General features: G+C 43.2%; 1 long non-coding RNA gene across 3 annotated transcripts; it reads right to left on the reverse strand.

The window, feature by feature from the left end:
- Positions 1-9,643: 9,643 nt before the first annotated feature.
- LOC122935191 lies at positions 9,644-10,854 on the reverse strand. 3 transcript variants are annotated; one of them, XR_006388783.1, is made up of 2 exons: positions 10,401-10,854; positions 9,644-10,052 (listed from the first exon to the last, which is right to left on the reverse strand). It is a non-coding gene; the product is annotated as an uncharacterized LOC122935191 (long non-coding RNA). The 3 variants fall into 3 exon arrangements; XR_006388784.1 differs by having other exon boundaries at positions 9,644-10,055; XR_006388785.1 differs by having other exon boundaries at positions 9,644-10,077.
- Between the last annotated feature and the right edge of the window lie 9,969 nt (positions 10,855-20,823).

Raw genomic sequence — 20,823 nt, forward strand, 5'->3', positions numbered from 1 at the left:
CTTGCAGTGATAGACACCACCCCTGGGCACTTGCAGTGATAGACACCACCCCTGGGCACTTGTAGTGATAGACACCACCCCTGGGCACTTGTAGTGATAGACACCACACCTGGGCACTTGCAGTGATAGACACCACCCCTGGGCACTTGCAGTGATAGACACCACCCCTGGGCACTTGTAGGTATAGACACCACCCCTGGGCACTTGCAGTGATAGACACCACCCCTGGGCACTTGTAGTGATAGACACCACCCCTGGGCACTTGCAGTGATAGACACCACCCCTGGGCACTTGCAGTGATAGACACCACCCATGGGCACTTGCAGTGATAGACACCACCCATGGGCACTTGCAGTGATAGACACCACCCCTGGGCACTTGCAGTGATAGACACCACCCCTGGGCACTTGTAGGGATAGACACCACCCCTGGGCACTTTCAGTGATAGACACCACCCATGGGCACTTGCAGTGATAGACACCACCCCTGGGCACTTGCAGTGATAGACACCACCCCTGGGCACTTGTAGTGATAGACACCACCCCTGGGCACTTGCAGTGATAGACACCACCCCTGGGCACTTGCAGTGATAGACACCACCCCTGGGCACTTGTAGTGATAGACACCACCCCTGGGCACTTGTAGTGATAGACACCACACCTGGGCACTTGCAGTGATAGACACCACCCCTGGGCACTTGCAGTGATAGACACCACCCCTGGGCACTTGTAGGTATAGACACCACCCCTGGGCACTTGCAGTGATAGACACCACCCCTGGGCACTTGTAGTGATAGACACCACCCCTGGGCACTTGCAGTGATAGACACCACCCCTGGGCACTTGCAGTGATAGACACCACCCATGGGCACTTGCAGTGATAGACACCACCCATGGGCACTTGCAGTGATAGACACCACCCATGGGCACTTGTAGGTATAGACACCACCCCTGGGCACTTGTAGGTATAGACACCACCCCTGGGCACCTGTAGGTATAGACACCACCCCTGGGCACTTGTAGTGATAGACACCACCCCTGGGCACTTGCAGTGATAGACACCACCCCTAGGCACTTGCAGTGATAGACACCACCCCTGGGCACTTGTAGTGATAGACACCACCCCTGGGCACTTGTAGTGATAGACACCACCCCTGGGCACTTGTAGTGATAGACACCACCCCTGGGCACTTGCAGTGATAGACACCACCCCTGGGCACTTGCAGTGATAGACACCACCCATGGGCACTTGCAGTGATAGACACCACCCCTGGGCACTTGCAGTGATAGACACCACCCCTGGGCACTTGCAGTGATAGACACCACCCCTGGGCACTTGCAGTGATAGACACCACCCCTGGGCACTTGCAGTGATAGACACCCCCCCTGGGCACTTGTAGTGATAGACACCACCCCTGGGCACTTGTAGTGATAGACACCACACCTGGGCACTTGCAGTGATAGACACCACCCCTGGGCACTTGCAGTGATAGAAACCACCCCTGGGCACTTGCAGTGATAGAAACCACCCCTGGGCACTTGTAGGTATAGACACCACCCCTGGGCACTTGTAGGGATAGACACCACCCCTGGGCACTTGTAGGGATAGACACCACCCCTGGGCACTTTCAGTGATAGACACCACCCATGGGCACTTGCAGTGATAGACACCACCCCTGGGCACTTGCAGTGATAGACACCACCCCTGGGCACTTGCAGTGATAGACACCACCCCTGGGCACTTGCAGTGATAGACACCACCCCTGGGCACTTGCAGTGATAGACACCACCCCTGGGCACTTGTAGTGATAGACACCACCCCTGGGCACTTGTAGTGATAGACACCACACCTGGGCACTTGCAGTGATAGACACCACCCCTGGGCACTTGCAGTGATAGACACCACCCCTGGGCACTTGTAGGTATAGACACCACCCCTGGGCACTTGTAGTGATAGACACCACCCCTGGGCACTTGCAGTGATAGACACCACCCCTGGGCACTTGCAGTGATAGACACCACCCATGGGCACTTGCTTAGCTCATTTGCATATACATTTAAAGTTAGTGTTTGGCGCATTACAGCCACAGAAAAGTCAAAAAAAGGTACCATTTGTTTTCTGTGTATAGACACACACAGAGATAGATAGGCAGGTCCATGTGACATGATGGGGGTTATACTTCCAGGGTCCTGTACTTTGTTGGCAGTAGCTCTAGGACTGGATTACAGGCCGCAGTATGGCGCCCCGGCTCAGGTGCAGACATTACTTTACGTCCTGAGCCGCCACGTGCCTCGTTATCAGTATGACGCCTCCATTATTGCCGTTTAATGCAATTATCACCGCCGTGAAGTGTCTCCCTATCTGACCTATGACACCTGAGATACCGGAAGACGTCTAATCATTAACCTGTGTCGGGACTTTGTACATCAGTCAGTTGTTCGCAGTGTTTTTCCATTTCCAGCTGCTCCTCGTCGTCTGCAGTTTGGTCCTTATTCGGCGCCTTCACACTCGGCAGATTTGGTTGCCGGATTTTCCGCGACTGAGAATCAGTTGAGTTCACCTGAATGGGGCTTGCAGAAATCAGCGTCATTTACTTTATCTGTACGGTACATGCATAATCTATACTATAAAAATGTAATCTATACTGTCCATATATAATCTGTGCTGTCCATGTACAGCCAGGTCCATAAATATTGGGACATGGACACAATGCTAACATTTTTGGCTCTATACACCACCACAATGGATTTGGCTTTAACTGCAGACTGTCAGCTTTAATTTGAGGCTATTTACATCCAAATCAGGTGAACGGTGCAGGAATTACAACATTTTGCATATGTGCCTCCTAATTGTTACGGGACCAAAAGTAATGGGACAGAATAATCATCATAAATCAAACTTTCACTTTTTAACACTTGGTTTCAAATCCTTTGCAGTCAATTACAGCCTGAAGTCTGGAACGCATAGACATCACCAGACACTGGTTTCATCCCTGGTGATGCTCTGCCAGGCCTCTACTGCAACCGTCTTCAGTTCCTGCTTGTTCTTGGGGCATTTTCCCTTCAGTTTTGTCATCAGCAAGTAAAATGCAGCTCAATCAGATTCAGGTCCGGTGATTGACTCGGCCATTGCATAACATTCCACTTCTTTCCCTTAAAAACTCTTTGGTTGCTTTTGCAGTATGCTTTGGGTCATTGTCCATCTGCACTGTGAAGCGCCGTCCAATGTGCAGCATTTGGCTGAATATGAGCAGATAATATTGCCCGAAACACTTCAGAATTCATCCTGCTGCTTTTGTCAGCAGTCACATCATCAATAAATACAAGAGAAGCAGTTCCATTGGCAGCCATACATGCCCACGCCATGACACTACCACCACCATGTTTCACTGATGAGGTGGTATGCTTAGGATCATGAGCAGTTCCTTTCCTTCTCCATACTCTTCTCTTCCCATCACTCTGGTACAAGTTGATCTTGGTCTCATCTGTCCATAGGATGTTGTTCCAGAACTGTGAAGGCTTTTCTAGATGTCATTTGGCAAACTCTAATCTGGCCTTCCTGTTTTTGAGGCTCACCAATGGTTTACATCTTGTGGTGAACCCCCTGTATTCACTCTAATGAAGTCTTCTCCTGATTGTTGACTTTGACACACATACACCTACCTCCTGGAGAGGGTTCTTGATCTGGCCAACTGTTGTGAAGGGTGTTTTCTTCACCAGGGAAATAATTCTTGGGTCATCCACCACAGTAGTTTTCTGTGGTCTTCCGGGTCTTTTGGTGTTGCTGAGCTCACCGGTGCGTTCCTTCTTTTTAAGAATGTTCCAAACAGTTGTTTTGGCCACACCTAATGTTTTTCTATCTCTCTGATGGGTTTGTTGTGTTTTTTCACCCTGATGATGGCTTCACTGATAGTGACAGCTCTTTGGATCTCATCTTGAGAGTTGACAGCAACAGATTCCAAATGCAAACAGCAGACTGGAAATGACCTCTGGACCTTTTATCTGCTCATTGTAATTGGGATAATGAGGGAATAACACACACCGGCCATGGAACAGCCGAGAAGCCAATTGTCCCATTACTTTGGGTCCCTTAACAAGTGGGAGGCACATATGCAAACTGTTGTAATTCCTGCACCGTTCACCTGATTTGGATGTAAATACCCTCAAATTAAAGCTGACAGTCTGCAGGTAAAGCACATCTTGTTTGTTTCATTTCCAATCCATTGTGGTGGTGTATAGAGCCAAAAATGTTAGAATTGTGTCGATGTCCCAATATTTATGGACCTGACTGTATAATCTGTACTGTCCATATAATATGTGCTGTCCATATACAATCTGTACTGTCCACATATAATCTATACCGTTCATATATAATACATACTGTCTAGATATAATCTGTACTGTACATATATATTCTATGCTGCCCATATATAATCTATGCTGTCCATATATAATCTATACTGTCTATATAATCTGTACTGTCCATATAATCTATACTCTCCATATATAATCCAAACTGCCAATATATAATCTATACTGTCTATATATAATCTGCACTGTCCATATATAATCTATACTGTCCATATATAATCTGCACTGTCCATATATAATCTATACTGTCCATATATAATATGTGCTGTCCATATATAATCTATACCGTCCATATATAATCCTTACTGTCCATATATAATCCATACTGTCTATATATAATCTTTACTGTCCATATAATCTGTACTGTCCATATAATCTATACTGTCCATATAATCTGCACTGTCCATATATAATCTATACTGTTCATATATAATCCCTACTGTCCATATATAATCTATACTGTCCATATATAATCTGCACTGTACATATATAATCTATACTGTCCATATAATCTGTACTGTCCATATAATCTATACTGTCCATATATAATCCAAACTGTCCATATATAATCTATACTGTCCATATATAATCTGTACTGTCTATATAATACATACTGTCCATAATCTGTACTGTACATATATAATCTGCACTGTCCATATATTTTATACTGTCCATATATAATCTATACTGTCCATATATAATATGTACGATCCATATAATCTATACTGTCCATATAATCTGCACTGTCCATATATAACCTATACAGTTCATATATAATCCCTACTGTCCATATATAATCTATACTGTCCATATATAATCTGCACTGTCCATATATAATCTATACTGTCCATATAATCTATACTGTCCATATATAATCTGTACTGTACATATATAATCTGCACTGTCCATATATTTTATACTGTCCATATATAATCTATACTGTCCATATAATCTATACTGTCCATATAATCTGTACTGTGTCTATATATATATATATATATATATATATATTAAAATGTAATATCTTTTTTAAAGTAATACAAATACAATTCAAGCCTTGATACAGAGTCAGAACTCAATATTATAAGATGTTTCTTTCCCCTGAGCAATCACCTCCCTCTGTGATGCGTCTCACATCTTACTATTACTCAAAGAAATAGAAAATTAAATAAAAAAGGGAAGGATACAGGATGTACCATCAGGGTTCACAACCTCCAAGCCCCCCTTATCTTAATTATCTTAATCCACTTCTCGTGTGCATTTCTTTGCTTATATAGGATATTCTCATTGTTTTTTTTACCTTATTAACCAAGTGTATCCAAGTATTTACATCTGGAGTATGTCATAAGAACCAGATCCCAGTAACCAAAAGTCTGGCCAAGAATAGTATTCTACCTAAAAAAATCTTTTGATATTTATGGCTACATACAGTCAGGTCCATAAATATTGGGACATGGACACAATTTTAACATTTTTGGCTCTATACACCACCCCAATGGATTTGAAATGAAACGAACAAGATGTGCTTTACCTGCAGACTGTCAGCTTTAATTTGAGGGTATTTACATCCAAATCAGGTGAACGGTGCAGGAATTACAGCAGTTTGCATATGTGCCTCCCACTTGTTAAGGGACCAAAAGTAATGGGACAGAATAATAATCATAAATCAAACATTCACTTTTTAATCCTTGGTTGCAAATCCTTTGCAGTCAATTACAGCCTGAAGTCTGGAACGCATAGACATCACCAGACGCTGGGTTCATCCCTGGTGATGCTCTGCCAGGCCTCTACTGCAACTGTTTTCGGTTCCTGCTTGTTCTTGGGGCATTTTCTCTTCAGTTTTGTCTTCAGCAAGTGAAATGCAGCTCAATCGGATTCAGGTCCGGTGATTGACTCGGCCATTGCATAACATTCCACTTCTTTCCCTTAAAAAACTCTTTGGTTGCTTTTGCAGTATGCTTTGGGTCATTGTCCATCTGCTCTGTGAAGCGCCGTCCAATGAGTTCTGAATTGGAATATCTGCCACTGGAATATTCCAGTGGCAGATATTACTCGCTTCCTTCCCCACAGTAAATCATGAATGATTCTGTCCATGAGTTTAAAATATTTATCCTCTATCCATATGGGTGAATTCCTATGAACATAAAGGAGCTGGGGTAGAATCAACATCTTAACCAGGGACGCTCGATCAGCTCTGGGTAACGGAAGCCGCAACCAAATCCCAATTTTTGACCTTAATTTCGTTATAAGTGGAATCAGATTAAGCTGTAAAAAGTTTTCAATCTTGGGGGATTGTCACGATGGACGTGCACTCAGTATAACAGTTAACGCACCAACCAGGTTCTGGACGAGAGACAGGGGAAGCCTCACCTCCTAGCTTATCCCTGACCTCTTTCCCTGCACTGCTCAGCCCACATGCAGACCTTGAAGATAGGTGTGCTGTGTCCTCCAGCCTGGGCTGACAAAACCCTGAACTCCCTGAGATGGTGAAATGGGGAAATAGGAGCAGCCTGCTCGCACAGAACCTGAATGGGATAGATGCCACAAACAACCAAACTAGAAATGACACTTATCTTTGAGAGCAGGAACTGACAGCCAACCTTCCCTCCAAGCTTCGCAGACCACAATGATCAGTATAATCCGCTCAGAGCACTTAGCTGGAGGCCATTTAAACTAATGACTCCACCCAGTGCACCTGATGAGAGGCGGATCCAGCACGGCACCAAAACAATACTAAACTCGTGCTGCTATCCTGGCCGACCTCCGCACATCGTCAGAGTGGGGCATGACAGGGATATAGTCATACCCAAGTACTGAAAAGTATCAGAAACATTCAACTTAGTTACCAAAGCCTCATTAGGGGGTGGAGAATCCAGTGGCGAAAGAATGGTTTTTGACCAATTTATATCTTGGCCAGAGACCCCACCGAAAGAGTTAACCATTCAGATAAGTCTTGGAAGAGTTGTTTCTGTATAATCTATAAAAAATAAGACATCATCCGCATATAGGGAAATACGATCTTCCATTCCTAGTATTCCAAACCCTTTGATTTTATCATTCTGGCCAAAGCCAAAGGCTTGATATTAATATATAAATGGCAATGGAGATAGTGGGCAGCCTTGACGAGTGTCCCTATTCAAATCGAAGCCAGATGTCAAGATCCCATTGATATTCAGCCTCGCCGTAGGAGATCTATCAATAAATCTGTCTCTAAAACCCATCCTACCCAAAACCTTCCAAACGAATCCCCACTCCACCCTGTCAAAGGCCTTAGAAGCGTCCAGTGACAGGATGGAGTGAGAGGTCCCCCGGGGGACTGAATATTGGTAAAGAGCCGATGGAGATTATGATGAGTACCCTTATCTGGAATAAAACAATTCTAATCTGGATGAATAATAGAAGGGATGACCTTAGAGAGCCTTGTAGCCAGAATCCTTGAGAGAAGCTTCACATCCTTATTTAATAATGATAAGGGTCTATATGATCTCAAATCTGAGGGATCCTTGCCTTTTTTCGGAATTAATGTTATTAACAGCTTCTGTCATTGATTCTGGTAAGCTCCCATCCTCCAGCGATTCAGCGAAAACCTTCAAAATCCTAGGAAGAATGGTTTCCCTATATTTACGATAAAATTCGTATGGAAATCCGTCTGATCCGGGGGAGGAGTTACCAGAACATGCTTTAATTGCCCCTTCGAGTTCCGGGATGGAAAAATTCACCTCAAGTGCTTCTTTTTGAGCGAGAGTAATGACTGGAAAGACAATGGCATCCAAATAAGAATCCATCATTTCATCTGGAATATTACTATCTGCGTTATATAAATCTGAAAAATAATCCAAAAAGGTTCTCTCTATAGGGTCCTGTCCATTAAATATTTTACCATTAGTTAGTCGGATATTATCTATAAAAATTTTTTGATCTTGATTAGAAATAAATCTAGAAAGCAATTTTCCAGGGCGCCCTGACTCTATGAAATATGTTTGACCCTTAAAGAATAACCTCTGTTGAGCCTTGTCCAACAAAAGGTCGGAGTAGGCTTGAGTAGTCTTCTGCATCATTTTCCTGTTTTCTTCTGTCTTGTTCGTATAAAAGGATTGTGTAGCTGAGGTCGCTAGATCTTTTAAGTTTTTCTCATTTATACCATACCCCTTCCTCAGGTTAGCAATATTGCTAACTAAGATTCCCCTCATAAAGGCCTTAAAGGTATCCCACACTACCTGATTTTTGGTTGAATTATAATTAATATCTAAAAAACTATGAATTTCTTGTATTTCTTCATGGTCCTCCATTACTGACAACCAATGGGGGTCTCCCTGTATTCCTATCATAAACCAGACAGAGTTCAAGGGACAAAGGCACATGGTCCGAAAGAGACCTTGTCTCATATTTCATCCGTTTTACATAACTCATATATTTTTTATTCATTAGGGCAAGATCTATCCTGGACGTAGATTTACCAGATTTGCTGATACATGAGTATGCTCTTCTCCCATGCCCTAAGTGTCCCCAAACATGCTCAAACCCATCTTCCTGACAAAAATGTGCCAAGTACATAAGTATAACCATCCACCCCCATAGAAACCCTATCTATAGCGGGATTAACAACACAATTAAAATCTCCAATAATGAATGAGGGACATTCAGGCCATTGATACATAAAAGATAACATATAATTAAGCACAAAAAAAGAGAATAAAGGTGGAATATAAACAAAAGCTAGAATACATAACTTCCCCGCAAGCTTACAATATCAAAAAATATATCTCCCATGCTTGTCAACAGAGGACGCCTCGCAGACGAAATCAATCGTCCTATGGATAAGCACTGTCACTCCTCTAGAATGACTAGTAAAAGTGAAGTGGTACGTCTGCGCAGCCCATCCCTTGACGACCCACCGGGAGGTCTCCTCAGAAAGATGCGTCTCTACCAAACAAACAATTGCTGGCAGATGTCTCCGCACCAAATCAAAGACCACTTGTCTCTTTAATCTATCCCCCAACTCCCAAACATTCCAAGTAACGATCCTGACTGATTAAATCAAAAACAATAAAAACTCCCTAGAGGTTTTTAACAGACCCTTCTTCATTCCCCCTATCCTACAAGACCCATCCCAACCCACCCCTAACCCCCCCAATCCAATTGATCCACCACATACTGCAACAGATCTCTCAACTATGACCGTCCCTCCCCCTCTCACTACTGCCCGGCCCCACCATTACTAGTAAACAAGAAAAGGAAAAATACAAAGCTTAATCAAATATTAATCCAGCCAGTCAGATTTTACAACAGTTTAATCAAATATTAATCCAGCCAGTCATATTTTATAGCAGCTTAATCAGATATTATTTCGATCAAGCCAATCCATAGCCATGTCCGACGTATGAAAAAAGAGAGTTGCATCCTTAAAGATAATCCGGAGTTCAGCTGGGTAAACAAGTGAGTACTTAAAATCCTTTTCTCGTAAACGCTTTTTAACCGTGATAAAAGAGCGTCTTCTTTCTTGAATTTCCCTAGAAAAGTCCGGAAAAAAAGCCAGTCTATTTCCATCATATAGAACAGGGGGGCACTTCCTCGCCCTTCTTAATACCATATCTCTGTCCCTCGAGACCAATATCTTAGCAAGGAGTGTCCGTGGCTGTCTCCCAGGGATGGATTTACCTCCTGGGACTTGATGAGCCCTTTCTACTAGAAACAGTAGAGAAAAATACTGAAACACAATTAGACTGGCTCACAGTATTTTTGCATTTATTACACTTAATAAAAATCACAATTATTTACTGTTGTAATTGTAAAATAATAAAATTAATTGCCCACTAAATATAAAACATATCCTAGTAGTATATCAGAATAGCATAAATATATGGGTATCTTGGATGCGGAGCTCACGCATATACCCAACTAACAGGAGTACTCCAAAGGGATAATAGGACCACTTGATTATGCTGTGTGGTGTCGGTCAATAGCGCATTGAATCCATACTTTGACAATGTTCAGATAGTTATAAAATGACTTGCCAAATGTTCAACATACCAATCGGTAAGAAGATATCCACCCTGCGGTCCACGGAATGTTCTTATAATATCCGGGGGGTACTTTGTACTTATTCTCGTAGCGGTATCTGCTGACTACCTCCTGCCACGAGGTAGTATCACTGCTTCTCCTTCTCGGCGTCTCACGTGACCTGACCTGTAGATGGTTCACTTGGTCGGTGATGACATCCACCTGCGCCAGCGGAGTAGCGGGAGTTCGTGTAGCAGAGCTATACCGGTACGGGGTTCGACTCCCCTTCACAGGAACTGTTTAGATGGTAGTTGAATCAGTCCTCTTTAAAGATTAAGTCGCTGCCGTTGCCGCATGGATTTTTCTTGGGTGGTTCTAGATAATAAATAGCACGGATCCTTTTTTTTGTTGCTTAGACAGAAATAGCGCACCACTGGCTGGGTCCTGTTCACACTGATTTATCCTAGACGCGTTTCAGAACCGTAGTTCCTTCCTCAGTAGGCAAATGTGAAATGCTACCTGTGTACTGGCTGGACATGTCTTTATATCCCCTTTTTGGGTTTAATGAAATATCTGGTCTGGATTCTTAATTAGTTGGCTGCAGGGAATTTACCACTTGCAGCCTGATTTTGTCATGGATCCAGACAGAGGGTTTTTGACACACATGTGTCAAGCTTTGTGGGCAACATATATATACTATATAGTACCAAATATAAAAAGAACTATAGACATTATTTTTACATAAAAACCTTCTATATAGAAAAGGACAGTAAAAGGGACAATAAAATAAAATAGAATACAATTATCATAAAAATAAAAATAAACTAAAGATAAATAAAAATAGAAATAAAAATAAAAATACAAATAGACATATGAGATAGAAAAAAATAAAAATTGAAAATAAAAATAAAAATAAGACATGGATAAGCAATGATGGTATGGTATTGACAACTTTATAGCTGAATCCTGAGTTTGAAGGTCCTGGACTGATCTACGTTGGAGGGAGAGGGGGGGAGGAACGCAGGGAAAGTCGGCGTGTCGCCAACAACCCAACACCGACTAACCATGTGGTCCTACCACCCTCTCCTATAGGAAACCAAAAATTTCGATCTCTGAATTCAGTCCCTGTGGCATCAGGGACCCAAACTCAAAGATCTTCTTTGATTCTTGTCTGGACATTTTTGCCAAGAAGTCCCCTCCTCTCCAGTCTAATTTAACTGACTGGATGGCACAGTATCTCAATTTACTAGGATCTCCTGCATGATGTAATTTGAAATGTTTTGACAGGGGGTGTGTTTCTGATTGTTTTTTAATGTTATTAATATGTTCTGCGATCCTAGTTTTGAACACTCTTTTGGTCCGTCCTATATACTGTTTCGGGCATGGGCATTGTATAACATAAATAACTGCCTTACTATTGCACGATAGAATTTCTTTAATCTCCCACTTGAAATCATTAGATGTTGAAGATATAGTTCTCAGATTTCTCTCAAAGTGGGTCTGTTTGCAATTATGGCAGCAACCACACCTGAAAAACCCTTTTAAATTGGACCATGGAGTTATCATTGGTTCTATGCTCTTTTTTCTTATCGTGGGGGCTACTTGCAGCCCTAAATTGGGAGCCCGGGTATAAACAATTGGAGGAAGAGCCGGGAGTATAGAGCCCAAGATTTTATCGTTTTTTAGATGGTGCCAATGTTTATGTATGATGTTGTTCACCATCCAATAGTCTTTATTGAATGGGAGAATCATTTTTGCAGTTTGTTCTTTATCTCTAATCCTTTTAGACATTACCTCAGATTTAAAAAAGGTAGTTCTATCCAATTGTCTTACTTTTTTAATTGCATCCTCCAATAGTCCATTGGAATATTTTTTAGCTAGAAATTGTGTTTTCAGGTGTTCTGCCTCTGCCTCAAACTGTTCTTTTTCTGTGCAATTTCGTTTTAGACGTCTAAACTGGGAGTAAGGGACATTTAGGAGCCACCTTGGGAGGTGGCAGCTTGTGCTTAAAATGAAACTATTTTTGGCTACATCTTTTTGGAACGTACTACAGACCAGTGTTTCCTGTTTTTTGTGTATATGCAAGTCCAGGAATTCGACAGCTTGTGAATTGATATTTGCCGTAAATTTCAGGTTGAGCTCATTATTATTAATTTCTTGTATGAACTGCATTAGTGAGGCATATGAGCCTCTCCATATTAATAAAACATCATCGATATAGCGCCGCCATAGGACCAGGTCCGCCCCGAGTTTGGGGGAAATGATGTCCTGTTCCCATGCTGCCATAAATAGATTGGCATAACTCGGGGCGAACCTGGTACCCATGGCGGTGCCAGTCGTCTGCAAATAATAATTGGACTCAAACTGAAAATAATTGTGACTTAACACAAAACCAATACCATCTAATATAAACTGTAATTGTTCTATTACTAAATTGTTTTTTTGGGACAAAATTTTCGATATTGCTTGTATACCCTGCCTATGATTAATGCTCGTATATAAAGAGCTCACATCTAGCGTGGCAAGTATCCAATCTGGATGGCAATACATATTTTCCAAGAGGGCCACAACTGTTGAGGTATCCCCAAGATACGAAGGTATGTCTCTGACATAGGGCTGCAGAAACCTGTCTAAATACTGAGACAGATTAGATGTCAGCGATCCTATGCCAGAGACAATCGGCCTTCCAGGAGGATTGACCGAGTCCTTATGTATCTTGGGGATACAATAGAACATAGGCAGTCTTTTCTGGGTGCCTAAGATGAAATTGCACTCTGTTACATTTAGAATGCCTTGTTCTTTAGCTCTATTACATAACAGTGACAGTTTTTTAAAATATATGTCTATAGGGTCCTCACTTAGTTGTGTATATGTTGTAACATCAGACAATTGTCTAAGACATTCTTTTTTGTATGATTCAGTATCTAGGATCACAATCGCCCCTCCTTTATCGGCTGGGCGTATTGTGATCTCTAGATCTGCCTGAAGTTCTTTTATCGCCTGTATTTCTTGTTTGGAGAGGTTTATGTTACTTTTCTGTTTTGGATTAAGTTTTCTGAGATCTGCCTCTACTGCCCCTCTAAACGTAATCATTTCGTTGCTTAATTCTTGTTTTGGATACATTTTAGATTTTAGTTTGACATCAACATGTTGGTATTCTGATGGTACTTGATTTAATTGGTCAAGGTTGTTCTTCATAAAATATTTTTTACAGCATAGTTTTTTTATGTATTTTTCAATACCAATATAACAGTCGAATTTGCTCAACTGGGAACTAGGGGCAAATTTCAAACCTTTTGATAATAGTGACTTCTGTGATTGAGTTAATTCTTTCGTGCTCAGATTAATTATATTGTCTCCTGTGCTTTGCCCATTTTTAACTTCGGCCCTTCGTTTGTTTCTACTCCTTCGTGTTCTCTTTGGTGACTGGTGAGCTCCTCTGAATTGTCTATTGTTATTTTTCTTCTAGTAGAGAAAAATACTCTTTCTCCAGAATCACCGTTTGTATAAATTGAGTAGGATTCTTATCCTCAGCCCCCTCGGGTACCCCCAAGATTCTCACATTACATCTTCTTGATCTGTCCTCCAAATCCACCACTTTTTTTTTTAGGGTAGTAAGATCCATTTTTAAAGTAGAGATCTCAGTTTTTTTTTTTATTCATTCTGTATAGCAGCCATGGAGTTCTCCACAGTATTAACTCTGTCTCGAATCCTGGATACATACTCCCAAATTGGTCTGAATTGATCCAAGCCGAGTTGAAATGTCCTGTATTAGATCCCCCTTCTGCTTTACTGCCAACAATATTTCTTTTAGCCGGGGGAGGAGTTAGCATTAGATATTTCTTCTCCTTCCACTTTCTCTGTCTCGTGGAAAGTGATAAATGAACATCGGTCGGGACGTTTCGCGTGGCAGGTGAACCTTAAAAGCCTTCAGGTCATATTTGTAGCCACCAAATACTTACTAGAAGTGCACAAATAGTCCCACAACATGGACAGTGACATATCAGAGGGGGGTCATTGGCAAAAATTCCCACAAAAAAGATGTACTTTTAATCAGGAGCCAATTTTATGCGTTTTAAAGGAAAACTCTCACAAAATGTCCCCTGCTGGAGCCTAAATTTTTTTTATTTTAGGCCACGGGAGTACAGGCCCCAAAAATTAGGCATTCACCGGACAGAAAAGAACTTGTGACTATATGGCTGGATGTATATTAGGCGGTCACTGGATAAAAATTTTACTGTAGGCCCCAGTACAGGCCCCAAAAATTAGGCATTCACCTAACAAAAAAGAACTTGTGATGATGTGGCTGGAGGTGCATTAGGCGGTCACTGGATACAAATTTTACTGTAGGCCACTGGAGTAGAGGCCCCAAACATTAGGCATTCACCTGACAGAAAAGTCCTTTTATGTCGCTGTATATACATAAGACAAGGACCATTCTTTGTTCTGTGTGGTGGCGGATATGTGTGGGCTGGCATGAGGAAATTCAATTACACGTGGTCATCACAGGTGTTGAATTCCTCCGAGATCCATGCCTCATTCATTTTTAGAAATGTGAGGTAGTCCACACTGTCGTGAGCTAGGCGAGTGCGCTTATCGGTCACGATCCCCCCTGCTGCACTGAACGTCCTTTCGAACAGGACACTTGACGAAGGGCAAGCCAAGAGTTCCATGGCAAATTGTGCCAGCTCTGGCCACAGGTCAAGCCTGCACACCCAGTAGTCAAGGGGTTCCTTGCTTCTCAGAGCGTCCACATCGGCAGTTAACCCGATGTAGTCGGACACCTGTCGGTCTAGGCGTTCCCTGAGGCTGGATTTGGAGGGCAGCTGTTGATGGGTTGGCTGCAAGAATGATCTCATATCCGAAGTGACCAACACATCTTCAAACCACCCTCTTCTTGCAGGCTTGGTAGGATTAATACCCGCACCTGTTTCGCTGTTGGTGGAAATTCCTCTGTCAGAGCCCGCAACAGCAGAATGCAGCATCTCTCGCAGCAAGGCCTGGAAATGCTGCATTCTGCCAGCTCTCTGTGATACTGGTAACACGTCCGTCATTTTGTGTTTGCACCGGGGGTCTAAGTGTGTTGCCACCCAGTACTGGTCCTTGCCCTTTATGCTTTTTATACGGGGGTCCCTCTTCAAACACTGGAGCATGAAGGCCCCCATTTGCACTAAATTGGAAGCGGTGGAGCACCCTGGCTCCTGCTCATCGCCCAGGAGATTGTCGTCCTCGGTCTCCTCCCCCCAGCCACGGACAACACCAGGGATCCCGAAAAGTTTGAAGTCCCCCTCAAAGCCTGCTCTTCTTGCTCCTCCTCCTACTCCCCACAGCCACTATCCTCCTCTGACTCCTCTTCAGACTTCTGCTGACTTGTCTCAGATGGAGTAGCCCCCCCCCCCCCCCGGGAATTTATTCAGCATTGCGACTTCCTCATCTTCCAGCTCCTGCTCCTTGATGGCTTGATCCATGACACAACCCAATGTCACTGATGGCACCCTGGCTGTGACTAACCAGTTTGGTGATCTCATCAAATGGCCGCATCAGTCTGCATGCGTCACACATGAGCAGCCACTGGCGCGGTGAATAGAAACCAAGCTCCCCAGAACCTGCCCTGCTGCAGAGTTCGTACAGGTAGTCGTTAACAGCATGTTGCTGCTGGAACAGCCTATCAAGCATATACAAGGTGGAGTTCCAGTGCGTCGGGCTGTCACAAATCAGACGTCTGACGGGCAAGTAGTGTCGCCGCTGAATGTCTGCAAGGCGAGCCATGGCCGTGTAAGATCTTCTAAAATGGCCAAAGATTTTCCTGGCCTGCCGTAAGACGTCCTGGACCCTGGGGTATTTGGCAATGAATCGCTGCACGACTAAGTTCAGGACGTGTGCCATGCACAGCACGTGTGTCATTTTGCCCTGTTTCAGCGTGCTCAGCAGATTGGCACCATTGTCGGACACCACTTTACCAACTGTAAAATGGAGCAGGGTTAGCCACTGATCGGCCTGTGACCACAGAGCTGAAAGCAGTGCAGGACCCGTGTGGCTCTTGGCTTCCAGGCACAACAGCCACAGCACAGCATGGCAACGTCTCACCTGGAACGTCGAATTGGTTCTGGGGATCGTGGGGGGCACAGCAGAAGAGGCAGTAACAGTGGGAAAGGAGGAGACAGAGGATGGAGTAGGAGGAGGAGAAGAAGAGGCAGGCCTGCATGCTATCCTTGGCAGTAACACCAAATCCACACAGGAGCCACAGGTTACATGCTTGATGGCCGTTAGAAGGTTCACCCAGTGGGCAGTAAAAGTTATGTACCTTCCCTGCCCATATTTGCTAGACCACGTGTCTGTGGTCATATGTATCTTTGCACCGACACTGTGTGCCAGAGATATATTCACTTGCCGCTGAATGTGGCCATATAGTTCAGGGATGCCCTTCTGGGAGAAATATTTCCTTCCGGGGACCTTCCATTGCGGTGTGCCAATGGCCACAAATTTTGTAAAGGCCTCCGAGTCCACCAGTTTATACAGCAGTAGTTGGCGGGCTAGCAGTTCCGACAAGCCAGCGGTCAGCCGTTGGGCAAGAAGGTTATCTGGCGTGAACCTTTTACACTAGAAAATTTGGGCCATGGAAGCCTGCCTTCTGCCAGATGAACGGGATGACGGCACGGTGGAAGGTGGAGTGGAGGACAAATGGGAGGAGAGGGAGAAGAGGCAGGACGTGGAGCGCCGGGAGTGTGGCTTTGTGGGTTCTGACAGCGTTGCTCCCACTGGCCTCGGTGATGGGAGGCCAGGTGCCTTATTAAGGCAGTCGTCCCTAGGTGAGTGTTGGGCTTACCGCGACTTATGCGTTGACAGCACAGGCTGCAGATGAAACACTATTGTCAGCAGCTCACATGTTAAAAAAAGCCCACACTGCAGAGCCATGTGCCGGCGTCCTGGAAACGCAGGATGTGACCGTGCATGGTGGATGGCTTGCTCCAGATACATTTGCAGTCTGCTTTATGCCTCCCTGCGAGCTCTTCCTGCTTCTACTCCTTCTCCACCCTCTCTGCTGCTCCGTCTCTCCCTCTGAACTCCCCTCCTCTTCCTCTCTTGTGGGCATCCACGTGACGTCCATCGACATGTCATCATCGTCACCTTTACCACCACTGACATTTGAGATCTTGGAGTAGGCAGCAACAGCGGGAACCTCCCTCCTCGGGCTGATCTGGGTACTGTCGTCAGACTGCTGGGTGGCGGCCGTTGCTACCTCCTCATCCGATGTGAAGAATGGCTGCGCATTGTTAAGGTCTGAAAATGGATGGGAAAATAATTCCTCTGACTCTAGTGGAGGGGCTATGGTGGTGGTGGTGTTGACTTTGGGGGTTCACACAGCAGAGAGTAAGGAGGGTGCAGAGATAGAGGATGAGGAGGGTGCAGAAGCGGAATGGTGAGTGAGCCACTCAACCAACTCTGGTGCACCCTTTAAAGTAATCGCACACACCTTCTCCAACTTTCCACTTAGGCTCCGGCCTGGTGCACCTGCCTCACCCCTGCGGAACGGCCTGCCTCAATCAAAATATCAAACCCCTCAATCAATATTTTGTGGAAGCAGGTATGTCGCAGCCCTAAATCAGTATTTTGTGGATGCAGGTATATCAAACCCCTTAATCAGTATTTTGTGGAAGCAGGTATATCGCAGACCTCAATCAGTATTTTGTGGAAGCAGGTATATCGCAGTCCTCAATCAGTATTTTGTAGAAGCAGGTATATCGCAGACCTCAATCAGTATTTTGTAGAAGCAGGTATATCGCAGACCTCAAATCGGTATTTTGTGGAAGCAGGTATATCACAGCCCTCAGTCAGTATTTTGTGGAAGCAGGTATATCAAACTCCTTACGGGTCCATTCACATGTCCATAGTGTATTGCGGATCCACAATACACCAGGCTGGCACCCCCATAGAACTGCCTATTCTTGTCTGCAATTGCGGACAAGAATAGGACATGTTCTATTTTTTCCAGAGCCGCGGACCGGAAGATCGGGGGCGCACTCCAGAAATGCGCATGCGGACAGCACACTGTGTGCTGTCTGCATCCAGTTCTGCTCCTTAGAGAATGAATGGGTCCGCACCTGTTCCGCAATTTGCAGAACGGATGCAGACCCATTCTGCGGACATGTGAATGGACCCTAATCAGTATTTTGTGGAAGCAGGTATATTGCAGCCCTCAATCAGTATTTTGTGGAAGCAGGTATATCAAACCCCTTAATCACTATTTTGTGGAAGCAGGTATATCGCACCCCTCAATCAATATTTGGTAGAAACAGGTATATCGCACCCGTTGCAATTAGTTGCTCCAATAGCGTTTGTCCCTCTATATAGCTGCGGTATTGCAGCAGAACCGCACACAACTGCTGCACAATACAAATGCTCTATAATATACATTCTATGTTAGAAAGTATATTATAAGTATATTACCCCCCTCTGTATATCACACCTATTGATACCATTCTTCTATACTAGTCCTTAAAAGGACTTTTGTGGCTCTATTAGATGGCGTTTGGTGTCCCTAACAGCCTGTCCCTGCTCCACAAAGCAACCTCTCCCTACACTGGCAAAGGACAGAATGTAAAATGGCTGCCAGATCGGGTTCTTTTTATAGGGTGGGGGTATGTCCATGTGCTGAAACGTCTCAATTGGCTGTCCTGTACCACCTGATGGATGTGTCATAGGTCAAAGTTCGGCGCACTGCAAAAGTACATGGCGACGGCAGACATCTCCAAATGTTCGCATGTTTGGCGAATTGCAATCACGCAAAGTTCGCTGAAAAACGACCGCCGGGCGAATCCGCAAGGCCATCTCTACCCCTGGAATTGAGCGGATTCTTTTTGTACTTCCTCATCCGTGGCCTCAAAATTGTCAGTTCTTTGAGACATAATGTCCTGCAAGCCCTTTTTTCTTCCTCTCGTAATTACCCTTGGGGACTTCAGGAACTGGTCTATTTTTGATCCTTCAAAGGATCTAGTGGCTGATTTTGGCCCAGAAAAGTCAGCTGAGCGCCTGTTTACCTTTGGAGACATATTTATTCTCTCCCTTTTTCTCGCTCTCTCTTTTTTTTTTTCTCTCCCTTTTTCTCTTTCTTATCCAGTATGGGTTAGCATATTAGTTTGCTATAGATAGTTCTAAGATGTTAGTTGATTATAGGTTTTCAAACAGTAAGAGGAGGGAAACAAATTCAATAACGAATATTTATTGCGAATATCGCAACTTCGCTAATTTGCGAGTATTTCAAATATAGTGCTATATGTTCGCTATATCGAATATTCGTCATTTTTTAACATCTGAAAACATGATTCCTCCCTGCTTCTTTCTTGTGGGTCAATGAGTCATTGGCTTACAAGCAACTTAAGCAGGAAGGAATCATGTTTTCATATGGAAAAAAAATGACGAATATTCTTAAAAACAAACATATAGCAATATAGTGAATATATTTGTTATTTAGAATATTTGTTTATGTTTTTTCCCAATGTGTACTGTTATTCCACCGGCATACTCCTCCCCGACAAGCGTCCCCGTCACCATGGGAACGCCTGTGGGTTAGAAAATACCATCGGATCTGAGTTTTCCCTGAGATTGTGAAAACTCAGATCCGATGGTTTATTCTAACCCACAGGTTTTCCCATGGTGACGGGGACGCTTGTTGGGGAGCAGTATGCCAAAGTGGAATAACAGAACAGATTGAAAAAAATGACGAATATTCTAAATAAGAAATATATTCGCTATATTGCTATAACTTTTTTTTTTTATATTTGTCATTCTAAAACAAGAATATATAGCAATATAGCGAATATTCGTAAAAAATACACATATAGACTGCAATTTAGCTAACATTGTGCTATAAACTTTTTTTCATAGGCGTAATTTTTTTTCTCTTATGAACTTCAGATTTGAAGAAAAATTACAAATAAAAAAAAAAGATTATAGCACTATATTAGCTAAATTGCAGTCTATATGTGTATGATACGAATATTCGCTATATTGCTATAACTTCGTTTTTTAGAATATTCGTCATATTCTAAAACAAGAATATATAGTAATATATAGCGAATATTCGCTATTCGCTAAATACTAATAAAGAGCAATTTAGCTAATATAGTGCCATAATTTTTTTTTTTATAGTCTTATTTTTTTTTTCTCTTCTGAAGTTCAGATTTGGAAAAAATGTACACTATTAAAAAAAAAAATTATAGTACTATATTAGCTAAATTGCTCTGTTTGTATTTTCTTTAATATTCGCTATAATATATAACACTATATTTACTGTTATATATTATTTTTTGATCAACTTCGCATTACGCGATTTTTACAATTTAGATTAATCGCAATTGCGAAAATAATCTCGAATACGAATATTCGCTAAATATCCCAAATTCGAATATGGGACCTGCCGCTCATCACTACTCCCAACATTGGGCAGGAGACA

Source organism: Bufo gargarizans, chromosome 4 (genome assembly GCF_014858855.1).
Source record: "Bufo gargarizans isolate SCDJY-AF-19 chromosome 4, ASM1485885v1, whole genome shotgun sequence".
Taxonomy (NCBI): domain Eukaryota; kingdom Metazoa; phylum Chordata; class Amphibia; order Anura; family Bufonidae; genus Bufo; species Bufo gargarizans.